The following is a 21344-nucleotide window of genomic DNA, read 5'->3' as shown; positions in this document are numbered from 1 at the left end:
GGTGAAATTAACTATCTGATTCTAAAAGTCATGGAAATGCAAAGGACTCAGGATAGCCAAAATAACCTTATTGAGGAACCAAGCTGGACAACTCACATTTCCAAATTTCAAATTTACTATAAAGCTACAGTAATTAAGACTGTGTGGTACTAGCATAAGGATAGACATATAGATCAATGGTATAGAATTGAGGCTCCAGAAATAAACCCACACATCTATAGTCAGTTGATTTAGACAAGGGTGCCAACACTATTCAATGGGGAAAAGAATGGTCTTTTGAACAAATGGTCTCCAGAATACTCAAAGAATTCTTACAACTAAATAATAAAAAGACAACACCATTAAAAATGGACAAAAGATCTGAATAAATATTTCTCCAAAGGAAATATATAAATTGCTAATAAGCACATGAAAAGATGCTACCATAATTGGTCATTAGAGAAATGCAAATAAAAACCACAATAAGATATCACTTTATACTCACTAGAATGACTGTAATCAAAGACTGATAGTAACAAGTGATGAGGATGTGGAGTATGAAAGCCCTCAGACATTGTTGGTGGGTGTGTAAAAGATGCAGCCTCTATGAGAAAAAGTTTGGCACTTCCTCAAAAAGTTAAACATAGAGTTTCATTCTTAGATATATTCCCAAGAGAGCCAAAGTATGTAAACACATAAATATGCATACAAATGTGCACAATATCACTATTCATAATACTGGAAAAAATGGAAATAACCCCAAATGTCCCTAGACTGATGAGAGGATAAACAAAAGGTGGGCTGTCCATTCAATGGAATATTGTTCAGCCATAAAAAGGTATGAAGTCTCAAGCTTACCCTGGATGGATGAACCTGAAAAACATTATGCTAAGCTAAAGCAGCCAGGGTGACACATTATATGATTTCATTTATATGAAATGTCCAGAATAGGCAACTCCATGGAGACACAGGGTAGTTTGGTGGATGCAAGGGGCTGAGGAAAGGAAGAAGTGGTGAATGACTACTAACAGGGGAATTCTTTTGGGGATGATGAAAATGTTCTGAAATTAGATGGTGGTGGTGTTTACCCAACCTTGTGAATACACTATAAGCCATTGAGCTGTACACTATAAACAGATGAGTTCTGTAGTATGTGAATTGTATTTCAATAAAAGAAATGTAAAATTCTGAATTATATATAACATAAAAAAAATAAAAAGATGATTATTAGTATCAAACCATTGCTCACACACACAATTTTCTAATGCCTTGTTCTCACAATGTTGTTCATAGGTCAGCACCAAAGGCATCATCTGCGAGTCTGTTACATGCAAAATCTCAGGCTTGCCTCAGATCTACTGAATCAGAATCTGTATTTTAACAAGATCCCCAGGTGATTCACATGCACATTAAAATTTGAGAAGCACTACTCTAATTCAAGAGTTTTCATTCTCCTATTTATGGTGTGTGTGAAAAAAAGTAAATGATAAGTCCGAGAGGCACTCTAATTTCCTTTGGTGGATTACAACTCACCCACTGTGTGCCATCTTAGTGGGATGGTAAATTCAGATGCCCTGAGTTGGTCTTCAGAAGTCATAGGGTTCCTGGAACATCCTTTCTCTTACTGCTGACCCCTCCCTCTTTCCTGACCACCCCTTTCCCCACTCACCCCTGGCCTGATCCCAGCCAATGGATGAGTTGGTATAGGATCAGCTCTATCAGACTCCCTCTCCTGAAACTTGGAATCTTGAGGGTAATAACTCAAGGAGAGATGAAATAGCTGGGTTCTGTCACTCCAGGAGAAGCCCCCTAATGACTATATATTCCTTTTTCCAAATCTGTTTCCCCATAAGTTTGGTGAAGTCTTAGATAGCTTTCAAATAAATGTCCTTTTGTTTTGTTCTGTTTTGTTTTGTTTATGTTACTCAGAGGTGGATTTTAGTGCTTGCAAAGAATCCTAATTGACACACCACCCTTTAATACTATAACAATTGGTTGGAATACACATATGGTTCTAAGGCCTTATTATCACTGTTTGGATTCATAATCATGGCTATCATATTGGTAGATATTATAATAATTATTAATAGGTATAATTGTGATTGTTAAATAACTAGGCAAAGGTTAAAAGCTAGTAAGTGGCAAAATGTCTGTCAACTGATGACTGGATAAAGAAGATGTGGTATGTATATACAGTGGAATATTACTCAGCCATAAAAAAGAATGAACTCTTGCCATTGGCAATGACGTGGATGGAACCAAAAGGTATTATGCTAAGCAAAATAAGTTAGTCAGAGAAAGACAAATACCATATGATTTCACTCGTATGTGAAATTTAGGAAACAAAATAAATGAACATAGGGGGAGAAAAGAGAGAGAGGCAAACCAAGAAACAGACTCAACTCTAGAGAACAAACTGATGGTTACCAGAGGGGAGGTGGGTGAGGGATGGGCTAAATGGGTGATGGGGATTAAGAGTACACTTATTGTGATGAGCAGTGGGTGATGTATGAAAGTGCTGAATCACTAAATTCTACACCTGCAACTAATATGACGCTGTATGTTAACTAACAGGAATTTAAATAAAAACTTGGAAGAAAATAAATAAATAAATAAATAAATAAATAAATAAATAAATAGCAAGCTAGTAAGTGCCAGAGGTAGCAATCATACACAGCAGTCTGACTCCAGGATTAATTTATATAATTCACTTTGAAGGGGATAAGGCAGGAATAAGGGGATAAGGTAGGAATAAGAGAAGGTAAGAAATTGGGGCTCTTATCCAATGTTGAAGCTGTGGGAGCCAGGCCCTATCCACAGAGCCCAGAGCCTTATACTGCTGAATGACACCTCAGGATTGATCTGAGCTCCTACTGGCAGAATATGCTCATACACCCATGTTCACAGCGGCATTATTCACAATAGCCAAAAGATGGAAATAACCCAACTGTCCATTGACAAATAAACAGATGAAGAAAATGTAATATATACATATGATGGAATATTCGCCAGCCTGAAAAAGGAACGAAATTCTGAGATGTGTTACAACACGGATGACTCTTAAAAACATTGTGCTGAGTGAAATCAGCCGTATGCAAAAGAACGAATGTTGTACGATTCCACTTTTATGAGGTATCTAGAAGAAGGAAATTCATGGAGACAGAAAGTAGTACAGTGGTTAACAGAGGCCAGGGAAAGGGGTAATGGAGATCATTGTTTAATAGGCACGGAGTTTCTGGTTGGGGTGATGAAAAAGTTCTGGGGATGAATAGTGGTGATGGTTGCCCAACAATGTGAAGGAACTTATTAAGACTTAAAACGGATAAAATGGTGCTGTGGATACAATATTTGTGTCCTCCCAAAGAGAGTGTGTTCAAGCCCTAATTGCCAATGTGATCATATTTGGAGGTGGGACATTTGGGAATTAATTAAGTCATGAGAGCAGAGCCTTCACGAATGGGATTAGTGCCCTTATAAGAAGAGACAGAAGAAAGGTCTCTTGAACTCTTTTAGCCACATGAGGACAGAGCAAGAAGGCAGCCATCTGTAAACTAGGAAGAAGGCCTTCACCCAAACCCAACCTTGCTGGCACCCTGATCTCAAACTTCCCAGTTTCCAGAACAGTAGAAATACATTTCAGCTATTTAAGGCACTCAGTCCATGGTATTCTATTATAGCAGCCTGAGCTAATAAGACAAAAAGTATATTTTATGTTAAGTGTATTTTACCACAACTTAGAAAAAAGAATTAGTATCCAAAAAATTTAAAATCTAAGGAAGAAAAGTGAAAGTAATATACGATTTACAAGTATTTTTATTGGTAAGAAGATGAGCCTCTTTTAGTTCGAAGTAACAAAAACCCCAAGCACATAATTTTAGCAAATAAAGGGAATTGATGGATTCACGTAACCATGAAGCCCACACTTAAGCCTGGATCCTGCATGTATGCTGTGTGCCATCTCTGGCTAACCTCCCCGTATGATTACTGCAACCTCAAGCCAGCTCTCCTGATCTGGGGCTAGAGCTAGCTACTGGCAGCTTCTACCTCCACACTGTCTCCCCGTAGTGGCTGTACCAGTTCGTATTCCCACCAGCAGTGCCAGAGAGTTCCCTTTTCTCCACATCCTCGCCAATACCTGTTGTTTCTTGTGTTTTCGATTTTAAGTGATTCTGATAGGTGTGAGGTGATATCCCACTGTAGTTTTGATTTGCATCTCCCTGATGATAAGTGATGTTGAGCATCTTTTCATGTGTCTATTGACGAGCTCTGTGTCTTCTTTGGAGAAATGTCTGTTCATCTTCTACCCATTTTTTAATTGGACTATTTGTTTTGGGGGTGTTGAATTGTTTCAGTTCTTTTTATATTTTGGATACTGATGATACTGACCCTTTATATATTTTTTATATATCTTTACATATTTTAGATACTGACCTTTTATCAGATATGTCACTTGCAAATATCTTCTCCTTATCTTGAGGTCTGTTGATTGCTTCTTTCTTGGTGCAGAAACTTTTCATTTTGATGTAGTCCAGTAGTCCATTCTTGCTTTTATTTCCCTTGCCTCAGGAGACCTATCTAGAAAAAAGTTACTATGGCTGATGTCAGACAGATTACTGCCTGTGCTCTCTTCAAGGATTTTTGTTGAAGAGACTGTCTTTTTCCTATTACATATTCTTTCCTCCTTTGTTGAAGATTAGTTGACCATATAACTGTGGGTTTATTTCTGGGCTTTCTGTTCTATTCCACTGACCTATGTGTCTATTTTTATACCAGTACCATACTGTTTTAATTACTATCACTTTGTAATATAACTTGAAATCTGGAATTGTGACGTTTTGTTTTTCTTTTTCAAGATTGCTTTGGCTATTCGAGGTCTTTTGTGGTTCCATACAAATTTTAGGATTGATTGTTCTAGTTCTGTGAAAAAATAATGTTGGTATTTTGATAGGAAGTGCATTAAATATGTAGATTGCTTTGGGTAGTATAAACATTTTAACAATATTTGTTCTTTCAACCTATGAGCATGGGACGTCTTTCCATTTCTTTGCATCATCTTGAATTTCTTTCACCTGTGTTTTACAGTTTTCAGAGTATAGACCTTTTACCTCTTTGGTTCAGTTTATTCCTAGTAATTTTATTGTTTGCACCTGTCTCACTCTTCAGGAGCAACAGTTCTGAGGCATGTTCTACACCCTCTCTTTTGAGCTCTCTGATGGGATTGAGCCCCAGTTGCCTGTAATGGTAGCCTGCTTTTTAACCCAAGTTTTCTGTTTTACTTCTCTACTCCTCTACAATGATTTCCTGTTGTCACTTCCCAAAGAGCCTATATACACTTCAATCCCAGTCTGTGGGTCTGATTTTATGGAAACTCAAATGAAGACAACATTTGTGTCATGGAGGGTGAATTCACACTGTTGTCTGTCCATTTTATGTGAAGAAAATTTGTAGGGGCTATTTGGTATTATCTCTTCATTTTCTTTACAACACTCAGTATTTGGTTAATACTCCACTTAAACTTGAAGAAAATATTTATCCAGAAAAATATATCAAATTGTATGTGGATGTATTCATTTGCTAGGGCTGCCATAACAAAGTACCACAAACTGAGTGGCTTAAACAACAGAAATTCGTTACCTTACAGTTCTGGAGGCTAGAAGACCAAGATCAAGGTGTTGGCACAGTTGGTTTCTTCTGAGGCCTCTCTCCTTAGGTAGTAGATGGCTGTTGTCTCCCCCTTTATATGGTCTTCCCTCTGTGTGTATGTGTATCCAAATCTTGTCTTCTTATAAGAACACCAGACATGTTATATTAAGGTCTACCCTAATGTCCACATTTTAATATAATTACTTCTTTAATTACTTAATTACTTCTCTAAATACAGTCACATTCTGAGATACTGGGGGTTAGGACTTTAATATATGAAGTTAGGGGGCATTCGAGGCATTCAACCCATAACAGGAGGTGTCTGTGTATTGTGTCATGTTTATCTTTAGAGGCAAAATGGATAGATGACTTCCTTGTCACCCTCTTCTCCACAGATTAGTATAATACATACTACAAAATAGTGTCCCTTCTTCAAATTTAAAGGCTTAGTGTTTCAGAGTGGACCAAAAGAACTAAAGGGAAGAGATATTGAAAGCAAAGGACCAAAATACTATAGCAGGGAGAAATCTGTGAGCTTCCTGAGTAACATGACTGGGTTTTTGATGAATAGTCCTATCATAATCCCAGCAGTGAAAGGCATTCTGTCCTGGTTTCAAGTCTCCACAAGAATCACTAGCCAGAAGCTCTGGTGGTCTTCACCTCATCGCCCCTGGAGATTTGATATGACAGATTCATTTTGTATCTTGAGATTGCATTACACATTCATTCCTCCGTGACTTAAATGAGAACATTGAGGTCCAGTGGATAATGCTAGGCTCTCTTTGTCCTGTAGATGGATAGGGAACATTACAATTGGCTCTGCATGATTGGAGAGTGCAATGATAGCATGATTTATGACCAGCAATGCCAATGTGGCTATTATTCCATGTTATGTTATAAATACATTGAGAAATAGACTCATGCCACATCACAAGCCAGTGTCATCTGAGCAGCTTGATGATATTGTGACCCAGGACTCAACAAAGTATTTCATTAAAGAGACAGGTGGAATGTGAGACGTAAATGCAGTGATCAAAGAGGCAATGAAATTTGCTTATTGCTGCCTAATACATGACCTATCAGTTACAAAGACCATCTCCACTCAACTCTGCATGTTTTTGTGTTTTGCCACAGCAGTGCCATCTTTCCTTACCACTGGAATTTCTGGCTCTTCTGGGTTTCCTTTCTGCACATATTTCATAGCTCAGAAAGCGTGCTTAAATACGGATAGAGATCTCTTGGTCAGAAAGTCAACCCAAGTTTGTTTGCTTCCAAATGCATGTCACCAGGCCATAAGGGTTTTGGGGTTTGTTTTGTTTTTAAAAGAACTTTCTCTAGGCTCCTGATCTTTCCAGATCTGTGGCAATCTGGGTCCTGTTTTCTCTTCCCCAGATGCACTTTCAGTTGTGGCCTTTTTTCAATCAATTTCCAGATGTCGCTGCTTATTCATTTTATTTCCAGCACATTTTATCCTTCCCTGAACTTTTGCATAATTCTCTCCCATGACACCTTCCTGCCCCCTCCTCCACTCCATTCAGATGAATTCCAGAAATCTGCTGCAATTACACCAAATTTAGTTGCCTTTTCCATGCCCCAACTGAGTGTGCCTCAGCTCTGAACGTGGAAGGAATGATTGGTCTGCAGGAGGAACTCTCTTAAATGAACTCCCAGCTGATAGCCAAATGCTGCTGAGGTCCGAGGTCAGGACCAACTATTGTGTAAAAGTCTCCATAGAGAGGAAGAATGTTCACTGGGGCCCTGAAGTCCAAACCGCAGTTTGCTTTAGAACTTTTTAAAAAAATAATCTCTTTGAGCAAATATCAATCCAGTAAGCCAGAAATGTTTTTTAAATTATCTTGAACAATACAAAAATTGTAAAGAGGTCTTGACTTTCTGTAATACTTCCTGCATTTGGCACTATTTGGAAATGAGATCTTTCACATAAATTAATCCTTTAGACAGTTGAAACATAGACAGTTGTCCTAAAGCCCCAAATTTTTACAAATATTAACTACTTTTACACAAATCTTTCTAGAATGCATTGTATTTTAGGGCATACTGATCATAATCTAATGTTTTCCTAATGATTCAGGGTCAAGGTTATGAATATCAGTAGCCATGCCCTGAGGTTGATGAGATGTTAATCTGCTTTCCTTTACATCAAGATTTCTCAATAGGCATTATTGTCATTTGGGTCTGGATAATCCTTTGTTGTGGGAGCATGGCCTGTGCATTTTTCCAGTGGCACCACCTCCTCAGTGGTGACAACCAATAATGTCTAAGAACAACAAATGCACCACCATCACATATTCTCAGCATTGTATGGGAAGTCACCAAAAGAAGGGAAAGGTAAAAAGATTGGAAAAGAGAAAAAGCTATATACATAAAAAATTCAAAATAATCTGCAAACCATTAGAATTAATAAGTGAATTTAGAGTGTCACTAATGTCAAAATCAATATACAAAGATTAATTGTATTTCAATGACCTAACAAAAAAACAACAGGAAATTGAAATTTAAAAAAAATACTGTATACAATCTCATAAAAAATAAAATAACTAGAAATAAATCTAACCAAAGATGTCTATGACCAGTATATACTGAAAACTGCAAAATATTAAAGAGAAAGTAAAGAAGACTTAAATAAATTGAGACATGGAACATGTTAATGGATTGGAAGAATTCAAGATTATTAAGATTTGATACTCCTCAAACTTATCTAATGAAATTCAAAACTAAATCCCAGGCAAGGATTTTTTTTTTTTTTTGGAAATTGACTAATGAGTCTAAAATTTATATGGTAATTTAAGAACTTAGAAAGACAAATGTTGAAGTAGAGGAAATTGGGAGAAATAATACTACCAGATTTCAAGACCTATTATAAAGCCATAGTAATTACAAGAGTGGACCAATGGAACAGAAAAAAAAGAATCATATTTAAACCAACATATATACAATCAAATTTGTAGAATATGGACTAAATGCAATAGAATACAAAAAATTGCCATTGAAATTCTGTAATGAAAAAATGATAATTTTAGTAAATGATATTAGAACAATTAGATATTCATATGGAAAAAATAAATGGACCTTGATGCCTGCTTCAGACCATACACAAAAACTAATGTGAGGTCATCAGGGACATAAATATAAAAAGGTAAAAACATAGGGCGCCTGGGTGGCTCAGTTGGTTAAGCGACTGCCTTCGGCTCAGGTCATGATCCTGGAGTCCCGGGATCAAGTCCCACATCGGGCTCCCTGCTCAGCAGGGGGTCTGCTTCTCCCTCTGCCCTCTTCCCTCTCATGCTCTCTGTCTCTCATTCTCTCTCTCTCAAGTAAATAAATAAAATCTTTAAAAAAAAAAAAGGTAAAAACATAAAAAATACTTTAAAAAAAAACAGAATATCTTCATGACCTCAGGCAGAAAAAAAAATCTTCTTAAGCAAGATGCAAAGGCACTAACCATAAAAGAAAATATTGTTAAATTGGATTTAATTAATCATAAGAATTTATGTTCATCAAAGGACACCAGTAAGAGAGTGAAAAAATAGGTCACAGAGCGTGAGAACATAAATACAACACAAAAGTCCAGTGGAGGACTCACATACAGAATATATGTTTAAAAAACAGTTTTAAATTGAGTAAATGTAATGACAGATGTGTTATAAAAGAAGACATACAAATGACCAATGAATGTATGGAAAGGGACCCCAAATTATTGCTCGTCAGGGAAAGCCATTTTAAACCACAAAGAGGTATCATTACACATCAGCAGAATGAAAAAAACTGAAAAGACTGACAATATCAATTGTTGCCAAGAATGTTGGGCAACTGGATTGCTGGTGGAAGGGTAAATTGGCACAACCCCTTTGGAAAACTGTTTGGCAGTATCTCCTAAAGCTAAATATCTACCCACTCCACGACTCAGCAATTACACTTCTAAGTATATATGCAAAAGAAACAATAGTTATGCCCTATTATAGGCATATCTATTCAATTTCCTTAATGGAGGATGAGCCTGTGATTATCTTTTTTCCCCGTGTCAAACATACAAGCATACACGCTTTCTATCCTTAACATATTTTCTGTATCATAGAACATAAGAATATCATGGGGCCTCAAGTAGAAAATTCCAAAAGATTGCCAAGCAGGAACAAGTGTTTTAAAGCCTATACTTTGAGTATTGGCACTGAAATTCCAGAACATGAAGGATAATTAGAAAATCCTAAATGCTACCAGAAAAACAAACCATCTAGAACAGAAGGAGAATCAAATTTATATCAGGCATTTCAAAAGCAACATAGGTGACTGTTTTTAAAATCGAGTGATATCTTTAAAGATCTAAAGGGATCTAACTTTGAACATAAATTCTATATTCAGACAAATTATCATTCAACAGTAAAAAATAAAAATATGATCAGATATGTAAAGATGTTCTTGTATACCAGCTGTAATGTTACACAGTTGCAGGTATGTGTAAATGGCTCTCCCTGGAGTTGCTCCGTGCACAACTTGTGAAGTGTGTCTGGAAACCCTGATCCACAGATCCTTGTTGAAAGAACCCTAAATTCAAGAGTAACCACTCAAAGAATGGACATTTTCTGAATCAATATAGTAAAATTATGGAATTTAAAAAAACCTTAATTGTTCCAAAAGAAGGAAAAAATAAAGTAATTTTTAAGTGTGGTTAATAGAAAACAAAATATCATGGAAGGGCTAGGAGAATTACCCTCCCACTGTGAATAACTAGAAAACTGGGCAAAATATATGAACCAACTCTTTTCAGACATTGGACAATAGGCAACATTGGCCTGTGATCCCTAAGAAGAGTGAAGCAAACAAGATGAGCCCTATGATTTTCTTGGCTTTCTGCCAGGTGGCAGTTTCTAGGCAGCTCAAGGAGAGAATTCTACATAGCCCAGTATCTGCATTGAGTTGAGAAGACTGAAATTAGAGTTCAGAGAAGGCAAAATGACTAGAATTTATGGAGCAGAGTGCCAGAGATGAGAAAACTGTAAAAAGACAACTCTAAAGATCTGCAAAGGGGTCCTCTTTTGGCAGAGTGATGATCTCCACAACCGTTGAATAAAATTCCTTGAGGCTGGGAGGGAGGGTGAACCATTTCCATAATGGGGTTAAGAACAGTTCACCAGTCAGAGTGGGAAAATGTCATAATATGCAGAGCATTCAGTAGAGACATCAGAAAGGTCAGACTCTAGAGTGGGGCTAACCTAGCCGCTGGGTAAAGATTGCTCTAAACCCACGCTAGCAAACTTAAAAAGAATCAAAATGTTTACACTGATCTGCATAATTTACTGCTTGCTAGAACAAAGTACAATACTTTTTAAAGGAATACAACTAAATCAGGAATATGGACTCCAATAAGAAATAATCAGGCATCTAAAGAAGCCTAAGAATGTCACATATAACCTTGTATAGAAAAATTCATTGATAGAAGAGAACAGGAAACAATGAATGTGATAAAATTTTCAGACAATGATTTTTAAAATACCAATTATTAATACTACATACTCAAAGATTTAAAGGAAAAAATGAACATAACGAGAAGAATAAAAGACATAAAAATTTTCCAAATGGAAATTTTAGGGATAAAAAAAATACAAAGGATGGGACTAACAGAATAAAAGATCAGCGAACATAAACCTATAGCAAGAGAAAAAACCCAAAATAACACATAATGAAAAATAGGATTTTTAAAAAAATGAATAGAGCTTCGGTGACCTGTAGGACAATATCAAGCAGACTAATATGCCAATAAATAGAATATCGGTAGGTAAAAATATGGGGGCATGGAAAGGCAGGGAAAATATCTGAAGACGACTGAATGAATATTTTCTAATTTTTTTTTTTAAGATTTTATTTTTTTATTTGACAGAGAGAGACAGCGAGAGAGGGAACACAAGCAGGGGGAGTGGGAGAGGGAGAAGCAGGCTTCCCGTGGAGCAGGGAGCCCGATGCGGGGCTCGATCCCAGGACATTGGGAACATGACCCGAGCCGAAGGCAGACGCTTAACCGACTGAGCCACCCGGGGAACCCCTCAGCCACATTCAAACTTAACTGATGGCCCCGAAAGAGGGGGAAGAAAAATAATGATGGGACTGTAAAAAGACAAAAACCCGTGATAAAAAAATAAAATAAAATCTTGCTTGATGCTTGCATATCTAGGATTTTGAACTTCGATTCCTATCTGGGACAGATAGGAATATTGAAATAGGAGTATAAACAAGATGCAAAGTCCAGCATCTCATCCTGACATCAGAGTAACATTGCAAATAAGGCAATGTGTGATCTACGTTACAGAAAATGAGTAGGATTTCAAACCACTGAGGTTAAACAGAAGCACAGAATGATGAAAATTAATTTTTCAATGGCAAATATTTTTCTGGCAGTATAGAATGCAGTGACTCTCTTCAGACCAGACACCTGCAAACAATAGGAAGCCACAGGGGTTGTTATCTTTCCGTTTTCTCATTGCTCAGAAAGAAAGATGAGAGGAGCATGGCCTGCATCCTGCAGGCAGGAAGTGCGCAAGAAGAATATGTGTGTCGAGGTGGGAGTAGGTATGGGAGGTCTGGATGGGTAATTCATTCCCAAGTGAAAAGCAGACAGAGAGAAGACTTAGGGGAAGCAGAGGGAGAAGCCAGTAAAGCTGGAAAAGGATTAGAGAAAATCACAGGAGGACCCATTTAACCCTAATTTCTGTGGTTTTTCTGATGAAGATGTGGTGTTAATGGTTTCAGAGTTAATCAGAGAGCCATGTGTCTTCAATCTCAGATATAAACCAGATGAAAACAGACGTCCCACTTAAGTGGTATTTTAGTGACACAAAGGCTGAAGGAGGGGGGGAAGATTTGCATAGTAATGACTCGATCATTGCTTTAAAAGCTGCACGGTATTTTCAGAGCCCCTAACAACCACCAAATCAGGAATTCAAACCACACCCTGGGAAGGCTGGGCTTCTTTTTGTTAAAAAGAAAAACTGAGGATCTCTGAGGTCAGTTACCCAGGCAGTGCAAATCAAAAGTCCTGACTCCCCTCTAACCACTAGAATATTTGCCATGTGGACATACACCCACCTAGGACATTGCCAAAACCCCAAGAAAGTACCCTGACTGAGATCCGTGTCTTTCTTTGAGTACTATTTCCACAGAAAGCTTCTTAGGTCTCTTTCCTGACATTTCACAAAATAGAGCAAAAGGAGAGGAAAAAATATGCCCGAGAAAAGGCCAAGTGTGAAGAAGAATTTGATTTTGGCATCCCATTTAAAAGTTGTTACTCTACTTCCTCAACCCATGTGAGGCTTATTGTCAAACCAACACCACGAAGAGAATACAGCTCCTGGTTCTACAAAACACATGCTATGAGCAAAAGCACAGATTAGACAGATAAGTAATAACAATAGTTAATAATCAGTAAATTCCTACTATGTACCAGACGTGGTACGAGGAATTTTACATGTGAAACTCATAAGATCCTGACAGTGATTTTATGAAGCTGGTACTTTTATCCCTCCCATCTAATAAATGGGAGAGCTGAGGCACAAAGAGGTTATGTAACTTTCCCAAGGTCAACACACTAAGAACATGGCAAAACCAAGATGCCCCTCCAGCAGTCTGATTCCAAGGCTCATATGCTTAAGCACTATGTGTTCGGACTCTTAATGTAAAATTAGAAATAACACAACTTTTACATTAAACTTTTCCAGAGAATAAGAAAGAACACTTTTCAACTTATCTTATGAGACCAAAATAACCTTCACTCAGAAGAGTGACAAGAATATTACAAAAATGGAAAATTATAAGCCAATCTTTCCTGGAAAGATAGAAGCAAAACATACTATACAAAATATTAGCATCTGATTTCAGAGAATTCTTATAAATAAATAAGAAAAAAACAACCTGATGGAAAAATGGGATTTCACAGAAGATATCCAAATGGTAAGTAAACATATTTTTTAAAGGGTTCAACGTCTTTAGCCGTCAGGGAAGGGCAAATTAAAGCCATGGCATGTCCACCCGAATTACTAAAATGAAAAAGACTGATAATATCAGGAGTTAGTGAGGATGTCAGATAAGAGGAACTCTCACACATCATTGATGAGAGCATAAATTGATACACTTTTGAGAAGAGTCTAGAAGCATCTGCCGAAAGTGAACATTTACATACTTTGTGGCCCAGAAATTCCACTCCTACATTTATACTCAACAGAAAATCGTATATGCACCAAAAGACACAAACAAAAATGTTCATAGCATCTTTATTCATTTAGGAAACAACCTAAATATCTATTAACAGTAGGATGGATAAATAAATTGTGTTATATTTGTACCATGAGGTGCTATACAGAGTGAAAATGAAATGTTGCTGTTCACAATTACTTAAATGAGTCTCACAAATCATAATGTTGAACAAAAGAAGCCAGACACAAAGAGCACATACGTTATGATTCCATTTATATATTGTTTTAAAACAGACGGGACAAATCTATGGTGATAGAAGTTGGAACACTCCTTACATCTGGGAAGAGGCCATAGTGACTGGTCACAGAAAAAGGAAGGTGCCAGGAATGTTTCATTTCTTGACCTGGTCATTGGTTACATGAGAGCATTCACTCGATGTTTCAGGTATAGTTTGAGAAGGAGCACCTTGGTGACAGACATGGGCTAATCCAAATTCATGGTATATGTTAAGTGAACATGTTTCAACCAGATGAGAAAGACATTAAGCAGAATTGACTTCAAAATCAACTAAACATTCATTGCTTCATTTATTATCTCAAATATGCCTGGAACAATGCTAAGTCCTGAGAGTAAAAAGATGAAAAGACAAACTTCCTATCAGCAAATTGTTCACAACCTGACTGAAAGAGATGTATAAAAATAATCGATTTCAAACCATAGTGTGCAATCATGGAATTGTGCAAATTATTTTGAGAATTTAGGGAAGCCAGGGAAGGATTTCCAGCAGCGGCAACACTTTAACCTTATAAGGGTTTTGCAGGTGCAAGGGCCAGATGGGGGGTGGCGGAGGGAGGGGGTCTGGGAGAAGTATTTGGCTCAGAATTGACAGCATTTGCAAAAGAGACACGGAGAGACAGTACAGTAAATTAAAGGAATGTTGGGTATTTAGGCATGACTAGTGCTTAAAATGCAAGATCAAGAGTAGTGGGACATGAAGGTGGGCAGGTAAATCTTTTACTCCATCTTGGATTTTTATCCTGTGGCACATGGGAGCTACTGAAGACTTTTTATTTAATCCAGTGTGAAGGATAGATGGGAGAAAGGTAAGACTGGAGACTAGAAGATTAGGTAGGAAGTTTTTGCAGAAATTCAGATATATGTGTCAGGTTTTACCATAGTAATACACAAAACAAAATCTTAGTGGTTTCTAACAACAAAAATTCGTTTCCTCCAAAACCTTTGTATCTTACAACAACAAGCATTTCTTTTTTACTCATGGGTCTGTTGGTCAGCTGTGGGTTGGCTTTAATTCAGCTGGGCTGTGCAGGGCTGAGTGTGACTTGGCTCCAGACATGGCAGCTCGTGTGTGCTCCATGGGTCTCTCATTTTGGGACACAGGATGACAGAGCAATGGCTTCTCTGGGCCATGCTCTTCTACTGATGGATGACAGGAGTGCAGGGAAGGTGGGTAGGAGTATGTAATGTCTCCTAAAGCCCCTGCTCAGAGCTAGCACACTATCCCTACTGCCCACACTACACTAGACAAAGTCACATGGCCAACCTCCATGTCTACAGGACACAGTAGGATTCTCTACCCATAGGGTGAGGAAGGGAGCAGTAAATATTTGCTGAACATCTTAATTCAATCTACCACACCAGGCAAAAGATTATGAACACCTAAACCAAGGTAGATGGAGTAGGAATGGACGAGAGGGGTCAGGAAAGCTGAGAGCATAACCAGAGTCTGGGGTCCCCAGCTAGTTGGGATGGGCAGGGATGGACTGCCTCATCAAGACACTAAGAAACTAAATAAGAAGCTTTAACTCAGGGAAGTGTCTGATTAGAGTTGGGTAGTCAGTCTAAATCAATTCACTGATTTGAAAACATTAGGCCAAAACGAGGAATACAAGGATAAACCTCTCAAAAGGAGCTAATGGAAGAGAAGATCGCAATGAGGGGGAGGAGCAGAGTCAGTGATTGTATTAAACTGATCTCAGTTCTGTGGCAATGGGCATCCTGGGAGCCCTCGAAAGGCAGCCCCAGAAGAGAAAATGACAGAACTGAAGTAGGAGGAAAGGGAGAGGAATTCAGGATGACTCCCAGTTTTCTAGTCTAAGAGACTCGGAGGGCACAGGTGTCATCTGCTGATTCTGGAACACAAAAGGAGAGAGAAGACGATAAGTTCAGTTGGGTTTGGTTTTTAGATTTGAGCCATCTAGGTGGACATACCTATGGGAGAGCTGAATATCAAGCTAGAAATCTCCCTTGTGTCTTTCATCTGTTTTCACATCTGAAAACACCCTCTCTCTCCTCTCTTACCTAGCCAAAGTCTTAAATGTTCATGATCATTTACATTTCTGTGCTGCCTTTCTTCGAGCTGCTTGCATTTAGGATTAGCATGTCTCATTTAACCCTGATCATTTGTGTTATACTCACCCCTACACACATATTAATCATGTGGCCTAAACTAAACTATAAATTCCACGAGGACAAGACTTTGTATGTCTTTAATATCTCCTACGGAATTCAGCACAGTGATAGGCAAAAACCTAAATTAAAAAACTAAAAAATGAGTTAAAAAAAAAAAGAAACTAAAAAATGCATGATGATTAACTACGTCGGTGAAGAATAATCAATGACTATTATCCTAAGTGATGATGTGGTACCACTGTAAAGATCATTTTAAAAGATATCTTTAAAAAGTATCTTATAAATTTTCTTTAAAATAGCACTGCTTTGGGGTGCCTGGGTGGCTCAGTTGTTAAGCATCTGCCTTCGGCTCAGGTCATGATCCCAGGGTCCTGGGATCGAGCCCCGCATCGGGGTCCCTGCTCTGCAGGAAGCCTGCTTCTCCTTCTTCCACTCCCCCTGCTTGTGTTCCCTCTCTTGCTGTGTCTCTCTCTGTCAAATAAATAAATAAAATCTTAAAAAAAAAAAGCACTGTTTTTTTACCTAGTTTCAACATTTAAGATAATTCTTATTTTTTAAGCATTTATCTCCTGGTGTGTATCTGCACGATTGTATCTTTGTTCAAGAAATATTGTTACAGGGGCACCTGGGTGGCTCAGTCGGTTAAGCATCTGCCTTCGGCTCAGGTCATGATCCCAGTGTCCTGGGATCGAGCCCCACGTTGGGCTCCCTGCTCAGTGGGGAGTCTGTTTCTCTCTCTCTCCCTCTGCCCCTCCACCCGCTTGTGCTCTCTGTCTCTTTCTCTCTCAAATAAATAAAATCTTTAAAAAAAAAAAAAAGAAAGAAAAGAAAAGAAATACTGTTACAATTTTAACTTAGATTCATGTTGAGTGGCAGATGAAAAGTCAGCCTGGTGTAAAAATTAGGCAAAACGATCAACAGTATCAAGAGTTCACAATTTAGATGGTCAACTATTTTGCAGTTTGTTTCCAAGAAGACACCAATCAAAAGAGATAATATATGTTGCAAATGTAAAAACACCAAGAAATGCTAAGTATTTTGTAAAGACATGGTTATGATTCTTTACATCAAGTCACTGTTCATTTTACAAGAAGAGAAACAGAGGTACATTCGATAAGCTCAGGGTAACACCACTTTTTGTTTTGGGGGCAAGGATAGAAGGCAGGTCTCTGACTTCCAGACCAGAGCTCTAAGACCAATGAAGTATAAACCCCTGACTAGGTGCTGGATCCCAGTAGGGCAAGAAGAAAAGATATAGTTGGGGCAGCTAAAATTAAAAGGAATGTTTTGAACTCTTTTAGTTCTTTTTTTAAAGGTAGGCTTCAAAAAACTTAATTTTGTGAGGTATTCAACAGGGACCTGGAAAACTGCTCTTAGCATTTTAACATAAATTAAAAATCATTTAAGCAGACCTCTTTTCAGCTCTGGCCAACTGCACATTTATTTTTCTGGTCAAGGAGGCTTTACCATTGCAAATGAAGAGGAAATGAAGGCATTAGAGCTTGGGCATATCAGTTAAAAAAAAAAAAAAAAGGAAGTGAATGTGGATGTTGGATTAACTTATATTCGCAATCCCATTTATCTGGGCAAGGAATTTGCCCCCCAACAAGGTACTCTTGAAAACATTCTCTGAAAAATTAGGTTGCTGTGTAGAATCTGGAGTTGCTGCAAGTGTTTCTTAAAAGCTCATTAGCCCTCCAGAGAGCTATGGAAGTAAAACAGCTCCAGGCCTAATGAGAGCTCAGTAGACAGGTTTCCACTGCACCTGTATTGGGAGACGGCTGACCTCCAAGGAGCCCGGAAGCTTCGTTCCATTTTGGACAAGCAACCTCAAGAGTGGGGGATGGGAAATGGGGAAATGAAGGATAAAAACCTTACTTGCTAATTCTAAACATATGTCGCCTGCACATTGGTGAGTTGAGGTTGGCAAAGGGTAAAACAAAATCTCGTTGAACTGCTTTCTTCAGTGACAGCTATATTTGTTGATTTTTCCACTGGCACCCAGCTTTTGGAGGCTCCATTTTCCTAATTTGGGAACAACAGAGGGCAGTCATTGCTCATGTCTGAATACAACACTTGACATCCATGTTTTCGTATAGAGAAGACCATCTTCTGTGAGCCTGCAAAACATCAGTCTCGCTCAAGCATAGAGTGAAGAAATTTATACGCCCACAGTCTGGTGGATTCAAAGTCACCACAGACTGTACCTCTCCCTTTCCTTCTTGGCTTCCTCCATTTCCCAAAGCACAACCAGCAGCTAAATAGAATATGGCATAAGAGGTTTCTTCTCCACCCATTTCCCCCTATTAATAGAACATGGCAGAGGAAAAACTTTGTGACTGTCAACTCAACCGCTAACCTAATTAAAGATGGCCCATCTGGAGTCAAAATCAATCAGGAGTCTGTTCCATCAGAAGAAGGAAGGGGAGCTGGGAAGGGACTTCACCAGTTACTTGTCATGGAGCTTGATAATCACATGCACCAGGAAATTGCACGTACGTAGAAACTGCAGAGAAGACAGAATACAACTAATATAGTCAACATGCTTTTTTTCACTGTGCTTAAGCTAGGACTGACCAGGAAGTAAAGCAAATTTGTGACTATTTTATTATCTCTTTATTATAGTTCAAGTACTTCCTGTAGCAAAACCTTATTCATTAAAAATAAGCTCTAAGGGAGTAAGTTCCCCACACTTCTCCCACTGAATCTTGCCCCAGTAGGTTGTGGGAGAACCTAACCTCCCAATTGTAGCCCCATTTAAAATACTATAAATTTTGTACTCTTTGAAGGCACAGGGCGAAGCTATTGTCCAATTTCAGCAGTCTATCCTTGAAGGGCATCATCCATAATCATTTCAGTATTTAGCACAATATCTGCCAGAGTGTTTGTGGATGTTATTGCGAATACACATTGTCCAAAATACTTTATTAGTATTACATGGGCTATAAAGATGATTAATCGATGACCCCTATTCCCAAGGTCTATATACTGCAGAAGAAGGTGAGAGTAGAGATGTACAAATTGCACAGTAATGCCAGGTAAAATAAGAGGAGTATCATGAGAGAAGTACCAAAGGTGAAGGAATTTTATTTTATTTTTTTAAAGATTTTATTTCTTTATTTGACAGAGAGAGAAACACAGTGAGAGAGGGAACACAAGCAGGGGGAGTGGGAGAGGGAGAAGCAGACTTCCCGCTGAGCAGGGAGCCCAATGCGGGGCTCGATCCCAGGACCCTGGGAACATGACCTGAGCCAAAGGCAGACGCTTAACGACTAAGCCACCCAGGCACCCCAAAGGTGAAGGAATTTTAAAGAAGGGAGAGGAGGCATCTCTTTCTGGAGGCCAGCAGAAAGTCTGACTAGAGGAAATGGTGTTTGAGACAGCAGTGACAGATCCACAGGATTTCTACTGGCATGGCTGAAAAGAGGAAACAACTTGGTGGGATGAGTACAGAAAACGACAGGTCACAGATTCTCCAGTTGTCCTGTTTGGCTGGGGAAGAGGAGATACAAAAAGAAAAGTGAGGGCTGGCGCTGGACAGGTCGATTCAACCAGCCGTGTTTTTCCCAGATGCAGGGTATGAATGCATTCAGTATTTTCTACTGGTCCTGGGTATCTACTCACAACCCTTTCTATTCTACATCCTGCCCTCATCGGCCCGATCTAGAAAGCTAAATACTCTATTTGTAAGACTCCATTGCAGCTAAGGTTTTATAGATGACTTCGATTCTGGCGAGGAGGTGTACTCTCGTGAAATTTGGAGAGCAGAAAGGAGAATGGAAGCCAGGTTTGTGCAGCAGTCACCACTGACAAGATGGGAAGTTGGGAGGACATTTCAGGGAATCTTTCAGGAGTCCAGTCCTCTGAGGTCAGGAAGGGATAGCTCCTCCAAAGGCGAGATAAGCCACTGCATCTTGAATCCAGCCCTCCTCCACATGGTCTCAAATCCTCCAGGAGCTTACTGAGTGGAGGACTCAGGGGAGGAAGTGGAAACACATGAGGACCCTTCCAGCCTCTTCGTGAGTCCAGTTATCTATTATCCTATTGGCCAGACAAATCTTATGGCCAAGTCAGAGTCAGGGTCAGGGTAGGACGAGAGTACAAAGTTACGAGTCAAAGTATATGGATACCTGCAGGCCATTATTGGGGGCTATTAAAAACAATAATCTACTAAACTGAGTAAATGTTAAAGCTGCCAGTTTTGAGTAGGGCCCAGAGTAAGACAAGGCTCTGCAACTAGTCCAGGCTGCAGTTCAAGCAGCTCTGGCTTTCTGACCAGGATATCCAGTCATATTTAAAATGCTTGCTAAAGATGCAGACACAACACGGGTCCTCCGGCAAGCCGTGATAGGACAATCCTCAAGTTTCTGGAGCTAGATATACCCTCTGCAATAAGTAAGTATTTCGAGGAATAGTCTCGGGCTTGTCGCTGGGTCCTAGTAGTGACTAAATGCCCACTCTTAGAAGAGGGAGTGACCATAAGCTCTGAACTGCCAAACAAACCTGGTATTAACTGATGCCAGAACTATAAAGTTGCAGAATTGAAGAGGCCACTGCGTACAAGCAGATACTGAAATTATGCAAGTGAGTGACTCTGATGCCCATGGCATCCACTCCTGCTATGCTGCAACCTCTCCCCAAACGAATAGCCTTTGCTTTATGCGGAGTTAGTTCCCTATAACCAATGGCTGCAGAAGGAAAAAAAAAACGTCAGGCTAGTTTGTAGCTTGGCAAGATATGCCCGCACCAGCTAAAACTGACCTGCTGTACATGAAACCCCCAGTCAGAACTAGCCCAGCAGGAGGACAATCAGACAGAGAAATATATTCAGCGGGCAAAACTTCAAGCTGTGTACCCAGTTCTCCACGTTGCCCGAAAGGAGAGATCGAGAGAGGCGTGGGTCTATAGCAGTCCATAGGCAACAGGATGTGGTTTGGCCAGATGGTCATGGATGGAAAAGGAACAAAATTAGAGGACTGATGAGGAGGAGGTCTAGAGAAAAGACCTGTGCATGGACTCTTCAAAAATGGCAGAGAGAGAGGCACTCACTGGGGAGAAGCCCACCTAGTCAGGAGGAGAAAGCCCGTCCT

General features: G+C 39.1%; 1 protein-coding gene across 1 annotated transcript in view; it reads right to left on the bottom strand.

Annotated features, from left to right (window-relative positions):
• Nucleotides 1-21344, bottom strand: part of ANAPC10 (anaphase promoting complex subunit 10) — a 217524-nt gene that overhangs the window by 6029 nt on the left and 190151 nt on the right. The gene's annotated exons all lie outside the window — the stretch shown is intronic.

Source organism: Leptonychotes weddellii, chromosome 2, assembly GCF_054177405.1.
Source record: "Leptonychotes weddellii isolate Sample4059 chromosome 2, ASM5417740v2, whole genome shotgun sequence".
Taxonomy (NCBI): Eukaryota; Metazoa; Chordata; class Mammalia; order Carnivora; family Phocidae; genus Leptonychotes; species Leptonychotes weddellii.
This window is presented reverse-complemented; position numbering and strand designations above follow the sequence as displayed.